Below are 16596 nucleotides of genomic sequence, written 5' to 3'. Positions count from 1 at the left end.
TTCGGTATTGTTCTAGATACTTAAGTTTCATCAGTGAACAAAATGAAAAATACCTGATCGTATTTGTTTACATTCTAGTGGGTGGAAACAAACATTACACAATAGGTACAAGAAGTGGGCAAATTCTATGTTAGACACCGATAAGTGCTATGATAAAAAGAAAGTACAGCAGAGTGAGCTTGGGAGTACCATTTTGGGGCCTGGAGGGCAGGTCAGTCTCATTGAGAAGGTGAGGTAGTTAGCTATGCATATAGGAAAGGAAAGTGTCCCAGGCAGAAGGAACAGCCAATGCAAAATTCTAAGGAGCAAGTTCTCTTCCTTAGAATATCAGGTTGAAAATCGTCGACAAAGTGGTTCAATGCTCTAATTTGTTTTGCCCAATTCAATCAATTGTGCAGAAACTGCAGGTGACTTTTTTATTAATGTTTTGAATCATGGGACTGAGGTCCCTTCACTAGATTTTCAATTTATTTGGTAGTGGTGGGAGTTGGAAGGAAGAGCGTCAAAAGGGGAAGAGGTGGTGCCTGGGCACTGATGTTTTTAAAAGCTCCTTGGGTGATTCTAATACGCAGTCATGGTTGAGAACCACTATTCCAGTATAGGTGAGAAAGAGAAGGGTGTTGTTTTTTTTTGTTTGTTTGTTTTTCATTCCTGTTCTTAGTAGTCTGCTCAATATGCTCACCAGGCTTGCTGCTCCAGTTGTCACCATCTGGAACTTCAAAACCACAAATCACCTTCACAGAAATCTTAGGACCTCACATCAACCCCACTGGAGGTGAAACATAGGAGAGGTCATATTTCTCTTTTTTGGCTCCACTTGTGAGTTCCCCATAACACCAACAAACAAGACTGTGTATGGGTGTGAGACGACTGAAAAAGTTGTTAGAGAATGAGAATGTAAGAGGAACAGAGAGAAGATGGTAGCAACATGGTTGGCATAAAGTGCCTAGCAAAAAGTTTTAAGAACAAGTCTCTCTAATATTCAATCTGGCACTGTGGTGATAGAAAATATCTCATCTCCTCAAATCTTCAGTAGAGTCATTTCATTTACATGTGTTTGGCACATTTTTGGCATACAGTGTCTGTTAGATGAAAGAACAAATGAACTCAAGGGGGCTGAATGCAAAAAGCAACAGGCCCCCAAGCCATCCCTTTCCATTCCCTCCAATGTTGTTTCCCAGAGGCAATCACATTAATCTCATTGTTTTTAGTTACCCTATCTGTAAACAATCTGCTCATGCTGTGAATTTTTGATGTCTCAATCTTAGATGTTGCATACTCACTTCCTGCCAAGATAGATAAAGATTTAACTACATTAAGCCACCACAAATTTTCCCTACTCATAACAGCTAATAAATTATATCACTAGTTAGCATTCCACTTATTACATTTGCAATTTTAAATAATATAACTAAACTCACAGTTCTTGCTTCAACATAAACAATATCTCTTCACTTTCCCAGATAAGAATTTTGTATCCCTTACCCTTGTCTTCATCTCTGGTTCCTTTATCACACTATCATGCTTCACATTTACAACCTGTTCTGTAACTATAGTTAAACAATTCTTGCTTTGCCTACAGGTGGACTGTATTTTTGAAAATCAGTAAAGGATATTTATGCCACATCTGTGTAAACAGTATTCACTGTCCGGGAAAGTTACCTTCTATGTCTCTACTTGTTTTTTTGGTATAGCTTCTTGTCATATACCCCACTCAACTAAATTATAAATTGCCTTTTTACTTTGTCTTGAATTGTCTTCCTTTATGGCATCATTAGACTAGGTTCTTCCAACATTTCCAGAATACTAGCAAATCCAGGAATTCCTTTTTTTTCTACAGGCAGTTCTTACAGTGCTGAAGTCTTTCAATCTGTATAGGCAGGCTTCCTGTTGCGTAACTATCCTGGAAGTTGCATTCATTGCATTTCTGAATTTGTTACACTGTTTCACAGACCCAATCCACTCCATTTCCTTCAACAAGTCCCTTGTTTGCTTGGCCTGTATTCTCAAGAAACATCCTAAAAAAGAATATTAGTGAGGTAAAGCTTTCTCAAAAGTTTGTGTTTCATTTTCTTTTTCATTCTGTCCACATATTTTATCAATAGTTTGGCATGGTATAGAATTCCAAGTTCAGGAGGCAGGGTGGCTCACACCTGTAATCTCAATATTTTGGGAGGCCAAGGACGGAGGATGGCTTGAACCCAGGAGCTCAAGACCAGCCTGCACAACACAGTGAGACCCTGTCTCTAATTTTTTTTTTTTTTTTTTAAGGTGGAGTTGTGCTCGTGTCTCCCAGGCTGGAATGTAATGGTGTGATCTTGGCTCACTGCAACCTCCGTCTCCTGGGTTCAAGTGATTCTCCTGCCTCAGCCTCCCAAGCAGCTGGGATTACAGGTGCCCGCCACCATGCTCGGCTAATTTTTGTATTTTTAATAGAGATGGGGTTTCACCACGTTCACCAGGCTGGTCTCGAACTCCTGACCTCAGGTAATCCACCCACCTCGGCCTCCCAAAGTGCTGGGATTACAGGTGTGAGCCACCATGCCTGGCCCTGTCCCTATAAAAAATAAAAAAATTAGCTGGCATGGTGGCTCACACCTATAGTCCCAGCTACTCAGAAGGCAGAGAGAGAGGGAGGATCACTTAAACCCAGGAGGTCAGGGCTTTAGTGAGCCATGACTGGGCTGTTGTACACCAGCCTGGGCAACAGAGTGAGACCCTGTGTGGACAAAACAAAACAAAACCAAAAAGACAAAACAAAACAAAAAAATGGAATTCTAAGTTTAAAGTCATCTCTCCTAGGAACTTTTAGAGTTTCTTGTATCTTAATACTCACTCAAAAGTTTGTTGCCAGCCTGATTCTCATTCCTTTACGGAGTACTTGAACTTTCTCCCTGGAAGCTTTTAGAATCCTCTCTTCATCCTTGCTATCCTTAAATTTCATGATATATCTATGTATATACATATTTTTCTTTTTTCTGTTCAGTACTCAGTAGGTCTTCTACATTTGCAGAATCATGTCTCCCTTTAGTTCTGAAACTTTTTTCTTATTGAGCAAGTTTCATCCAACCACTTTCTCTTTTCTAACTTTCCGAACTTCTATTTTTCTGATGTTGAAAATGTACATTCTTAGGATTTATCTTTTCTTTCTCTGTTGTTCTCTACTTTTCCTCTTTTCTTTAATCTTGTAGTAATGCAAATTGAGCCTACCAACTGACCTTACAGACTATGAGACAGAGAAATAAATCTCTCATGACTTATGTTTATTCCCTCCATTTAGTTAAAAGGTTTATCCAACATCAGCCCTGCTGGGTTTAGTGGGTGAGTGCTACCTATGATTGTGAGTATTCACTCCTACTACAAGTCAAGATTCATTCTCAGTGCTGTGTATACAGCAGTGAACAAAGAAAAAAATTCCTGACTTCTTGAACTGACTTTGTAGTAGAGGGACACAGACAATAAAAAAATTAAAACGTTGCATGTCTAGTATAATTCTGGAGTCAGCAGCTGTAGCTGCAGCTTTCTGATTTTGTAGGCAGCTTTTTGTTCAGAGACAGGCAGCAGCTTCTTTGGTGGCTTGCTCTTATAGTATGACTCTAGGAATTTTTCTCAGAGTTCTACGTTTCTTCAGCCCTCCTATGATTCAGTAGAATATGTAATACTTGTTGAGAAATTCTTTTTATCCTTAAATTATAGAGCACATAGAGTGATTTCTATGAATTCTATTCTCTGTAACTGAACCTGAACCTGACTGCTACAGTAGTCACAAAAATAAATTGTACTTTTCAGCAAGAAGCCTCCTTGGTATTTTTCTGTCTGTCCTCTGAGACCAAACTGTAGGGGCAAAGCTCATTTAAGTTCCCAGCACAGGCCCTGACCTCAATTTTGTATGGACTCAGGGAAGCTTTCCTACTATTTGCCATCTAGACAGATAATTTAGCTGATGAGAATTCCAAGCTGACAGCTAAACGGAATACTGTACCAAAAAGTATCAATGAGCAATCTGGGAGGCTGGGGCAGGCGGATCACGAGGTCAGGAGATCGAGACCATCTTGGCTAACACAGAGAAACCCCGTCTCTACTAAAACTACAAAAAATTAGCTGGGCGTGGTGGCACACGCCTGTAGTCCCAGCTACTTAGGAGGCTGAGGCAGGAGAATGGTGTGAACCCGGAAGGCGGAGCTTGCAATGAGCCTAGATCGCGCCACTGCATTCCAGTCTGGGCGACAGAGCCAGACTCCATCTCAAAAAAAAAAAAAAAAAAAAAGTATCAATGGGCTTGAGGATTATAAATCTGAAAGGCATATGAGCTTCCCAGAGCTTCAGGTTAATAAAGGAGAAATATACAAATGTAACCAGGTTAAGCCTAAAATTTGATATACCCACTTTACCATTTGATCTGAAAATACTGCAAGAACACTCAAAATGAAAATGAAGACATCAAGCAAAAATTTATATATGCTACTTATAAACATTCTGAAAGTGTCAGATATTACGTTTACTAGAACCCGCTGAGTTTTACACTGTCAAATTACGGCCTTTTATGACATGGCCCGTTGACAGATTTGCCTAGAATTTATGAAATACAACAGTTTATCCTGAATAGTTTACATTAGATTTGCTTTTGAAAAATGCATAAACATACCATCTTAGTCACCTCAGGCTGCCATAACAAAATACCCTAGACTGTGCAGCTTAAACAACAGGAATTTATTTACTCACGGTTCTGGAAGCTGGGAAATCCAAGATCAAGGATTGGTTGATTGCCAGCCAATTTGGTTCCTGGTGCGTGCTCTGTTCCAAGAAATGGTCAGTTTGTCCATTTCTTGGAGAGCCAGAGAGAGTGAGCGCTGGTGTTTCTTCATCTTCCTATATGGCACCAACCCTATCAGATTAGGACCCCACCCTTATAGCCTCGTTTAACCTAATTATCACCTTATAGGCCCCATCTGCAATACAGTCGACACTGGGGACTAGGGCGTCAACGTAAGAATTTTGAAGTAGACACAGTTTAGTGCTCAGCACATACTTTCCAGAATTTTGCTTTTAGAAAATGTACAAACATTTTATAATATTGATAATCGTAAAAATTAACCTTTATTTAGTGATTAACATGAGCCAGGTACTATGATGTCTTATAAATGTTTTCTTATTTAATCTTTACAACCAGTGAGATAAATTCTATTATCCTCATTTTACAGACGATGAACTGATGCGCAGAGGTGCTAAGTAACTTAACCAAGATCACATGGCTAGTACAGTAAAGATTCCAACACAGAGGATCCTCTTAGCTACTATGCTATAATTTAACGTATAAAATGCTCTTACATCATATATCAGTAAGAAGAGTTGTACAGTAAGGATTTTACAACAGGTGACACTGGAGACTGAGAAGGTACCATGAACTGCCTCAGTTGAGTGTGTGAGATAAGCCCTACTGTAAATATACTACTGTGGGCACTGAAAGGAGGACTCAGTTCCTATCATGTAGGTATTGGGAGTTTTAGCTTATATACCAATTTGCACTCTCACCAACAGGATCTGAGTTGTTTCTCTACAATCTCACCAACTCTGGGTTTTATATTTAAATAAGACCTTACCTACAACTTCAAAATAAAAATATGAAAATACCGATATAACCCATCTGCTCTAAGAATAATCCTCTATGAGCCGGGCGCGGTGGCTCACGCCTGTAATCCCAGCACTTTGGGAGGCTGAGGCGGGCGGATCACAAGGTCAGGAGATCGAGACCACGGTGAAACCCCGTCTCTACTAAAAATACAAAAAATTAGCCGGGCGCGGTGGCGGGCGCCTGTAGTCCCAGCTACTCAGGAGGCTGAGGCAGGAGAATGGCGTAAACCCAGGAGGCGGAGCTTGCAGTGAGCCGAGATCGCGCCACTGCACTCCAGCCTGGGAGATAGAGTGAGACTCCGTCTCAAAAAAAAAAAAAAAAAAAAAATAATCCTCTATGTAGTCATTGTGGCCTGTTTTAATCATGTCATTATGAAGTGCAAACCACGACAACAAATTCACAAGGTGAAATGCAAAGCTAAGATTAAGGCTAAAATTTGATATGCTCGCTTTATTATTTAACCTGAAAATACTGCAAGAACACTCAAAATGAAAAAGACATAACGGAACAATTTATACAAAGGTCTTATAAACACTCTGTAAGTGTCAGATATTATTTAAATTATCTGGATTGCGGAGAAGGCAAAGCAAGATGGCCAGATAGAAGCCTCCACCAATCTTCCTTCCTGCAGGAACACCAAATTGAACAACTACCCCTACAAAAAAGTACTGTCATGAGAAACAAAAATCATGTGAGCGATCACAGTATATGTTTTGAACTTCGTATCACTGAAAGAGGCCGTGAAGAGGGTAGGAAAAACAGTCTTCCATTGCCAACACAACCCCTTCCTCATTCCCTAGCAGTGGCCCTATGGTGCCAAGAGAGAACCCATGCACTTGGAGTAGGAAGAGTGCAGTAATTGTGGAAACTGGCATGGGAACACAGTGCTCCCCTGTAACAATGGAAAACACCACCAGGCAGAACTCAGGCAGAACCCATGAAAGGGTCATCTGGACCTGCCCTAGCCAGAGGGCTCAGCCCACCCCAGTGCTCAGAATGCATTCTGGCAGACCTCATACCACAGGCTAAAGTGCTGGGGTCCTAAATAAAGTTGAAAGGTGGTCTAGGACATAAGGACTGCCATTCCTGGGCAAGTCCTGGTGCTGTGCTGGGTTTGCAGTCAGTGGACATGGGGGGCACGTGACCTAGTGAGACACCAGCCAGGGCAGCCAATTAGAGTGCCTGCACCACCCCTCCTCATAACCCCAGGCAGCAGAACTCCAAAGAGACACCTTCCTTCTGCTTGAGGAAAGGAGAGGGAAAAATAAAGAGGACATTGTCTTGCATCTTGGACACAAGCTCAGCCACAATAGGACAGGCATCACGCAGAGTCCTGAGGCCCCCATTCCAAGCTCTAGCTCCAGGATGACATTTCTAGATATACCGTGGACCAGAAGGGAATCTGCTGTCTTGAGGGGAAAGACCCAGTCTTGGCAAGATTCATCACCTGCTGACTAAAGAACCCTTGGGCCCTGAAAAACCTGCAGTGGTAACCAGGTAGTACTTGCTGTAGGCCTTGGGTGAGACCCAGTACTATACTAGCTTCAAGTGTGACCAAGCATATTCCCAGGTGTGGTGGCTACAAGGACAGACTATTGCTTGAGAAAAGCAGAAGGAAGAATAAAGGGGTCTCTGCCTTGCAGCTGAGGTACCAGCTCAGCCACAGTGGGGTAGAGCATCATGTGGGCTCTTGGGGGTCTCAGATTCCAGGTCTTGTCTCTTAGATGGCATTTCTGGACCTGCCTTGGGCCAGAGAAAAGTCCAGTGCCCTGATGAAAGAGTCCCAGACCTGGCAGCATTTACCAAATTGACTGAAGAGCCCTTGGGCCTTGAATGAACAACAGCAGGTAGCCAGACAGTACTTGCTGCATGCCTGGGGTGGTGGTGGCCATGGGAGAGACTCCTATGCTTGTGGAAAGGGAAGGGGAGAATGGGAAGAACTTCGTCTTGTGGCTTGGGTGCCAGTTCAGCCACAGTAGAATAGAATACCAGGTAGATTCCTAAGGGTTCCAACTCCAGGCTCGGGCTCCTACATGGCATCTCTGAATGCCCTCAGGACCAGGGGGATCTTACTACCCTGAAGGGCAGGATATACCCTAGCTGGTTTTGCCACCTGTTTATTGTAGAGGCCTACGGCCTTGAATGAACCCAAGTGGTAGCCAGGCAGTGATTATTGTGGGCCATGGATGAGACCCAGTGCTGTGCTGGATTTAGGTCTCACCCAGTGCAGTAACAGTGGTGGTAGCCACAGGGGTGCTTGTGCAACACCTCCTGCAGCTCCAGGCAGCTCAGCAGAGAGAGAAAGACTCCATTTGTTTAGGAGAAAGTAAGGGAAAAGAACAAGAGGCTCTGCCTGGCAATCCAGAGAATTCTACCGGATCTTACCCAAGACGAGCAAGGCAGTACCTCTTTGAGTCTGCAAGAGCCATAGTGTTACTGGGCTTGGAATGCCCTCTAATCCAGATACAGCTGTGGTGGGAAAAAAAATTAGATCACAATTCTCAAGTCCTTTTGAATAACTGAAAAGTCTTCCCAAGAAGGGTGAGTACAAACAAGCCCAGACTGCAAAGACTACAATAAATACCTAACTCTTCAATGTCCAGACACTGACGAACATCCACAAGCATCAAGACCATCCAGGAAAACATGACCTCATCAAATGAACTAAATGAGGCACCAGTGAAAAATCCCTGTCCCACAAAGACAGAGATATTGCGACCTTTCAAAAGGAATTCAAAACAGGTGTTCTGAGAAATCTCAAAGAAATTCAAGATAACACAGAGAAGACATAGAGAAGGAATTCAAACAAAGAGACTGAAATAAGTAAAAGAAACGAAGCAGAAATTCTGGAGCTGAAAAATGCAACTGACATGCTGAAGACAGCAGAGCCACTTAACATCAGAACTGATCAAGCAGAATTAGTGAGCTTGAAGACAGGCTATTTGAAAATACAGTCAGAGGAGACAAAAGAAAAAAGAATAAAAAACAATGAAGCACACATACAAGATCTAGAAAACAGCCTCAAAAGAGCAAATCTAAGAGTTATTACCCTTAGAGAATAGGTAGAGAGAGAAATAGGCATAGAAAGTTTATTCAAAGGTTGTGCAGGATCTGCATTTTATGCAAAAGAAAAAAAAAAGTTTATTCAAAGGGATAACAACATAGAACTTCCCAAACCCAAACTTAGAGAAAGATGTCAATATCCAAGTACAAGAAGGCTACAGAACACTCTCAGAATTAACCCAAAGAAGACTACCTCAAAGCATTTAATAATCAAACTCCCGAAGGTCAAGGATAAGGAAAGGATCCTAAAAGCAGCAAGAGAAAACAAACAAATAACATACAATGGAGTTCCCATATGTCTGGCAGCAAACTTTTCGGTGGAAACCTTCCAGGCCAGGAGACAGCGGCACGACACATTTAAAGTGCTGAAGGAAAAAAAAAAATTCTACCTTAGCATAGTACATCTAGCATAAATATCCTTCAAACATGAAGAAGAAATAAAGACCTTCACAGGCAAACAAAAGCTGAGGGATTTTATCAACACCAGACCTGTTTTACAGGAAATGCTAAATGGAGTTCTTCAATCTGAAAGAAAAGTATGCTAATGAGCAATAAGAAATCATTTGAAGGTACAAAACTAACAGGTAATAGTAAGCACAGAGAAAACACAGAATATTATAGCACTGTAATTATGGTGTGTAAACTACTAATATGTAGAAAGAGTAAAAGATGATCCAATCAAAATAATAACTACAATTTTTCAAGACATAGATATTACAACAAGATATAAATAGAAATGAAAAAGTTAAAAAGGAGGGAGACTGAATTAAAGGGTAGAGTTTTTATTAGTTTTCTTTTTGCTTGCTTGTTTATGCAATCAGTGTTAAGTTGTCATAAGTTCAAAATAATGGGTAATAAGATATTATTTGCAAGCCTTATGGTAATCTCAAATCAAAACATACAATGGACACACACACAAAAAAACAAAAAGCAAGAAATTAAAACATACCACTAGAGAAAATCACCTTCGCTAAAAGGAAGAGAAGAAGGAAGGAAAGAAGGAAGAGAAGACCACAAAGGAACCAGAAAACAAAATGTCAGGGGTGAGACCTTACTTGACAATAGTAACATTGAATGTAAAAGGACTAACATCTCCAATCCAAAGACATACAGGGCTGAATGGATAAAAACAACACCCAACAATCTGTTGTCTACTAGAAACATACTTCACTTACAAAGAAATACATAGGCTGAAAATAAAAGGATTCAAAAAGATATTCCATGAAAATGGAAACCAGAAAAGAGCAGGAATAGATATACTTCTATCAGCCAAAATAGATTTGAAGACAAAAACTACAAAAAGAGACAAAGAAGCTCATTATATAATGATAAAAAAGTCAATTTAACAAGAGGATATAATTTTAAATACATATCACTCAACACTGGAGCAATCAGGCATCTAAAGCAAATATTATTAATGCTAAAGAGAGATGGACTCCAATAGGATAATAGCTGGGGACATCTCAACACTCTACCTTCAGCACTGAATGAATCATTCAAACAGAAATTCCACAAAGAAATACTGGACTTAATCTGCATGATATAACAAATGGACCTAACAAATATTTACATAACATTTCCTTAAAACATTCAAAAATTTAAAGTATAATAATGTAAAATACCTTCTCAGACCACAGTGGAATACAATTAGAAATTAATAACAGGAGGAATTTTTGAAACTATACAAACACATGGAAATTAACAATATGCTCCTGAATGGCCACTGAGTCAATGAAGAAATTAAGATGAAAACTGGAACTTTTTTTGAAACACATAATGGAAGTTCAAAATACCAAAACCTATGGAATACAGCAAAAGCAGTACTAAGAGGAAAGTTTATAGCTATATACTATTATCAAAAAAAGTAGAAAAACTTCAAATAAACTAATGATTCACTTTAAAGAACTAGAAAAGCAAAGGCAAACCAACTGCAAATTAGTAGAAGAAATAATAAAGATCAGAGCAGAGATCAACGGAATTGAAACGAAGAAAACAATAAACAAGATCAATGAAACAGAACGTTGGTTTTTGAAAAGATAAAATTGACAAATCTTTAGCCAGACTGAGAAAAAAGAGAAGACCCACATAAATAAAATCAAAGACAAAAAAGGAGACATTATAACTAATACTGCAGAAATTCAAAGCATCATTAGTGGTTACTATGAGCAACTATATCCCAATAAATTGGAAAACCTAGAAGAAATGAAAAAATTCCTAGACACATACAACCTACCAGAATTTAACCATGTAGAAATCCAAAAACTGAGCAGACCAATAACAAGTAATGAGATCAAAGCCATAATAAAAAACTCTCCCAGCAAAGAAAATCCTGGTACCCAATGACTTCACTGCTGAATTCTGCCAAACATATAAAGAAGAACTAATACCAATCCTACTCAAAGAATTCCGAAAAATAGAAGAGGAGGGAATATTTGCAAACTCACTCTATGAGGCCAGTATTACCCTGTTACCAAAACCAGGCAGACACATCAAAATAAATAAACAAATAAAAATAAAAAATAAACCGCAGTGAATACTGATGCAAAAATCCTCAACACGAAATACTAGCAAAGTGCATTCAACAGCACATTCAAAAGATCATTCATCATGACTAAGTGGGATTTATCCCAGATGCAAGAATGATTCATCATATGCAAAACAATGTGATACATCACATCAACAGAATGAAGGACAAACACCATACGATCATTTTAATTGATGCTGAAAAGCATTTGATAAAATTCAACATCCCTTCAAAATAAAAACCTTAAAAAAACTGGGTATAAAACTCAACATAATAGAATCTATATACAGCAGATCCACATCTAGTATCATATTGAATGAGGAAAAATTTAAAGCGTTTCCTCTCATACCTGGGACATGACAAAGATGCCCACTTTCACCACTGTTATTCACCATAGTACCGGAAGTTCTAGCTAGAGCAATCAGACGAGAGAAATAAATAAAAGGCATCCAAATTGGAAAGGAAGAAGTCAAATTATCCTTTTCAGATGAGGTGATCTTATCTTTGGAAAAACCTAAAGACTCCACCAAAAAACTATTAGATCTTACAAACAAATTCAGTAAAGTTGCAGATAAAAAATCAACACATAAAAATCAGTAGCATTTGTACTGCCAACAGTGAACAATCTGAAAAAGAAATCGAAGAAGTAATTCCATATACAATACCTAGAAATAAAATTAACTACCCAGAAATTAACCAAAGTGAAATATCTCCACAGTGAAAATTATAAGAAATTGATGAGGACACAAAAAAATGGAAAGATATTCCATGTTCACAAATTGGAAATATCCATATTGTTAAACCGTCCATATTATCCAAAGCAATCTACAGATTAAATGCAATCTCTATCAAAATACCTATGACATTCTTCACATAAATAGGAAAAAAAAAATCCTAAAACTTATATAGAACCATAAAAGACTCAGAATAGCCAAAGCTATCCTGAGTAAAAAGAACAAAACTGGACGAATCACATTACCAGGCTTCAAATTATACTACAGAGCTACAGTGACCAAAATGACATGGTATTGGCATAAAAACAAGACATAAAGATCAGTGGAAGAGGGCCAGGCACAGTGGCTTATGCCTGTAATCCAAGCACTTTGGGAGGCTGAAGCAGGTGGAACCCTTTGTGTCCAGAATTGATGGGTTCTTGGTCTCACTGACTTCAAGAATGAAGCCGCGGACCCTCGCGGTGAGTGTTACAGTTCTTAAAGATGGCGGATCCGGAGTTTGTTCCTTCAGACATTCAGATGTGTCTGGAGCTTCTTCTTTCTGGTGGGTTCGCGGTCTCGCTATCAGGAGTGAAGCTGCAGACCTTGGCAGTGAGTGTTACAGCTCTTAAAGACAGCGCCTCTAGAGTTGTTCATTCTTCCCGGTGGGTTCCTGGTCTTGCTGGCTTCAGGAGTGAAGCTGCAGACCTTCGCAGTATCACAGCTCTTAAAGGCAGCATGGACCCAAAGAGTGAGCAGCAGTAAGATTTAGTGCAAAGAGCGAAAAAACTAAACTACCACAGTGTGGACATGGACCCCAGTGGGTTGCCACGAGTTGACTCGGGCAGTCTACCTTTATTCCCTTACCTGGCCCCACCCATATCCTGCTGATTGGTCCACTTTACAGAGAGCTGATTGGACCGTTTTGACAGGGTGCTGATTGGTGCATACAATCCTCTAGCTAGACATAAAAGTTCTCCCAAGTCCCCACTAGGTTAGTTGGATAGAGTAGCAATTGGTGTATTTGCAAACCCTGAGCTAGGCACAGAATGCTGATTGGTGTATTTGTGATCCCTTAGCTATACATAAAGGTTCTCCAAGTCCTCACTAGACTCAGCAGCCTAGCTGGTTTCACCTAGTGGATCAAGCATGGGCGCTGTAGGCGGACCTGCCCGCCAGTCCCTAGCGGACCCTGCACTCCTCAACCCTTGAGTGGTTGATGGGACTGGGCGACATGGACCAGGGGGCGTGCCGGTCGGGAGGCTCAGGCCGTGGGAGAGCCCACTGCGAGTGGGGGTGGGAGGCTCGGATATGGCGGGCTGCAGGTCTCCAGCCTGCCCTGCCGGGAGGCAGCTAAGACCTGACAAGAACTCGAGCGCAGTGCTGGTGCGCTGGCACCCTCTGCAGCTGCTGGCCCGGGTGTTAAGCCCCTCACCACCCTGGGCCAGTGGTGCTGGCTGGCTGCTCCGTGTGCAGGGCCCACAGGGCCCGCGGAGCCCGTGCCCGCCAGAACTCGCGCTGGCCCACGAGCACCACGCGCAGCCCCGGTTCCCTCCCGCGCCTCTCCCTCCACAGCTCCCCGCAAGCAGAAGGAGGCGGCTCCAGCCTGGGCCAGCCCAGAGAGGGGCTCCCACAGTGCCGTAGCAGGCTGAAGGGCTCCTCAAGCACTGCCAGAATGGACCCGAGGCCGAGGAGGTGCGGAGAGCGAGGGCTGCTAGCACGTTGCCACCTCTCACCTTGATGTCAGAAGTTCGAGATCAGCTTGGCCAACAGGGTGAAACCGTTTCTACTAAAACTACAAAAATTAGCTGGGCATGGTGGCTTACACCAGTATTCCTAGCACTTTGAGCACTTTGGGAGGCTGAGGCAGGCAGATCACTTGAGGCCAGGAGTTTGAGACCAGTCTGGCCAACATGGTGAAACCTTGTGTCTACTACAAATACTAAACTTAGCCAGGTGTGGTGGCATGCACTTGTAATCCCAGCTACTTGAGAGGCTGAGGAAGAAGAATCGCTTGAACCCGAGAGGTGGAGGTAAAAGTGGGCCAAGATCTCACCACTGCACTCCAGCCTGGGCGACAGAGGCAGACTCCATCTCAAAAACAAAAACAATGGAACAGAATAGAGAACCTAGAAACAACTCCATACATCTACAGTCATTTTTGACAAAGGTGCCAAGAACATACATTGGAGAAAGGACAGTCTCTTTAATGAACGGAGCTGGGAAAACTGGATAGCCATATGCAGAAGAATGAAACTAGACCTCTATTTCTCACATACACAAAAATCAAATCAAAACAGATTAAAGACTTAAATCTAAGATCTGAAACTATGAAACTACTAAAAGAAAACATTGAGGAAGCTCTCTAGAACATTATGCTGGGCAAAAGAGATGTTGAGTAATACCCTAAAAGCACAGGCATTCAAAACAAAAATGGATAAATGTGATCACATCAAGTTAAAAAGCTTCTGCACAGCAAAGGAAACAATCAACAAACAGACAATCCACAGAATGGGAAAAAAATATTTGCAAACTATCCATCTGACAAGGGATTCGTAACCAGTATATATAAGGAGCTTGAACAACTCAATAGGAAAAATTATAATAATCTGAGTTTAAAAAGCACAAAAGGGCCAGGCACAATGGTTCACACCTGTAATCCCAGCACTTTGGGAGGCCAAGGCAAGAGGATCACTTGAGGCCAGGAGTTCAAGATCAGCCTGGGCAACATGGTCAGGCTGTTTTTTTGTAGAAACCCCATCTCTACAAAAAAAGAAAATAAAAAAATAAGAGAAAATTTAGCTGGGTGTGGTGTTGCACACCTCTAGTCCCAGCTATTCAGAAGACTGAAGTGGGGGGGATTACTTGAGGAGTTCGAAGCTGCAGTGAGCTATGATCAAACCACTGCATTCCAGCCTGGGTGACAGAGCAAGACCCTGTCTTAAAAAAAAATTTTTTTAATGGGCAAAAGATGTGAATAGACATTTATCAAAAGAAGACATACAAATGACAAGTATATGAAAAGGTGCTCAACATCACTCATCACCAGAGAAATGCAAATCAAAACTACAATGAGATATCATTTCATCGCAGTTAAAATGGCCTATATCCAAAAGACAAGCAATAACAAATGCTGATGAGGATGCGGAGAAAAGAGAACCCTTGTACACTGTTGGCAGGAATGTAAATTAGTACAGCCACTATGGAGAATAGTTTGGAGATTCCTCAAAAAACTAAAAATAGAGCTACCACATAATCCAGCAATGCCACTGATAGGTATATACCCCAAAGAAAGGAGATCAGTATATCTAAGATATACTTGCACTCCCATGTTTATTGCAGCACCGTTCACAACAGCCAAGATTTGGAAACAACCTAAGCATCTATCAACAGACAAATAAAGAAAATGTGGTTTATGTACACAACATAGTAGCATTCAGCCATTAAAAAAAAAGAGATCCTGTTATTTGCAACAAAATGGATGCAACCGATGTCATTATGTTAAATGAAATAGGCCAGGTACAGAATGATAAACTTTGCATGTTCTCACTTATTTGTGGGAGCTAAAAATTAATTGAACTAACAGAGATAGAGAGTAGAATGATGGTTACAAGGCTGGGCAGGGTAGTGGGGAATTAAGGAGTGGAGTGGGGATGGTTAATTGGTACAAAAGTATAGACAGAATTGGATCTAGTATTTAACAGCACAAGAGTGACTATAGTCAACGATAATTCATTAAACATTTAAAAATAACTAAGAGTATAATTGGATTGTTTGTAGCACAAAGAAAGGATAAACATTTGAGATGATGGCTACTCTATGTACCCTGATGTGATTATTATTGTATGCCTGTATCAAAATCTCATGTACCTCATAAATATAAATACCATGTACCCACAAAAAATAAAAATAAAAAAAATTAAACGAATTTTGTGGATTAGATTGGCACAACTTTCAGGAATTTATGTGTTTATTTTTAATTTTCGTGGTTACATAGTAGGTGTATATATTTAAAAATATGGAACCCTTTCACGAATTTGCATGTTACCCTTGGGCAGCGGCCATGCTAATGTCTGTATTGTTCTAATTTTAGTACATGCGCTGCAGAATTAAGCACTGCTTTCAGGAATTTAAGTACTTTATTTTATTATTATTTTTTTTGAGACGGAGTCTCACTTTTTGGCCCAGGCTGAGTGCAGTGCCGGATCTCAGCTCACTGCAACCTCCGCCTCTGGGTTGAAGCCATTCTCCTGCCTCAGCCTCCTGAGTAGCTGGGATTAAAGACACGTGCCACCACGCCCGGGGCTAGTTTTTGTATTTTTTTAGTAGAGACGGGTTTCACCATGTTGGTCAGGCTGGTCTGGAACTTCTGACCTCAGGTGATCGACCAGCCTCGGCCTTCCAAAAGGAATTTAGGTACTTTAAAATGCTGTTATGTATGTTAATGGAAAAGTAACTACATGCTTCATTTTCAGAACCAACCACATTCAAATGAAATGAGCGCGTCGAACCGACAAAAGCTCAAAAAAAAAAAAAAGAAAAGAAAAACATATTAATTCTTAAAAGTGGTTAATATACTCTTAGATTGCATAACCCTGGTGGCAGTCTGAGTCCTGATTTTCTTTTAAGCTCCCAAGACTCCAAAATACCTGCTCATTACAAGT

The 16596-nt window shown here is 40.8% G+C and overlaps 1 non-coding gene across 1 annotated transcript; it reads right to left on the bottom strand.

The window, feature by feature from the left end:
- Nucleotides 1-15944: 15944 nt before the first annotated feature.
- On the bottom strand, nt 15945-16049 carry LOC126961888 (U6 spliceosomal RNA). Its single transcript, XR_007728472.1, has one exon. It is a non-coding gene; the product is annotated as a U6 spliceosomal RNA (small nuclear RNA).
- Nucleotides 16050-16596: the final 547 nt, after the last annotated feature.

This window comes from Macaca thibetana, chromosome 8 (assembly GCF_024542745.1).
Source record: "Macaca thibetana thibetana isolate TM-01 chromosome 8, ASM2454274v1, whole genome shotgun sequence".
NCBI classification, from domain to species: Eukaryota; Metazoa; Chordata; class Mammalia; order Primates; family Cercopithecidae; genus Macaca; species Macaca thibetana.
Note: the sequence above shows the minus strand (reverse complement) of the source record. Positions and strands in the feature narration are given on the sequence as shown.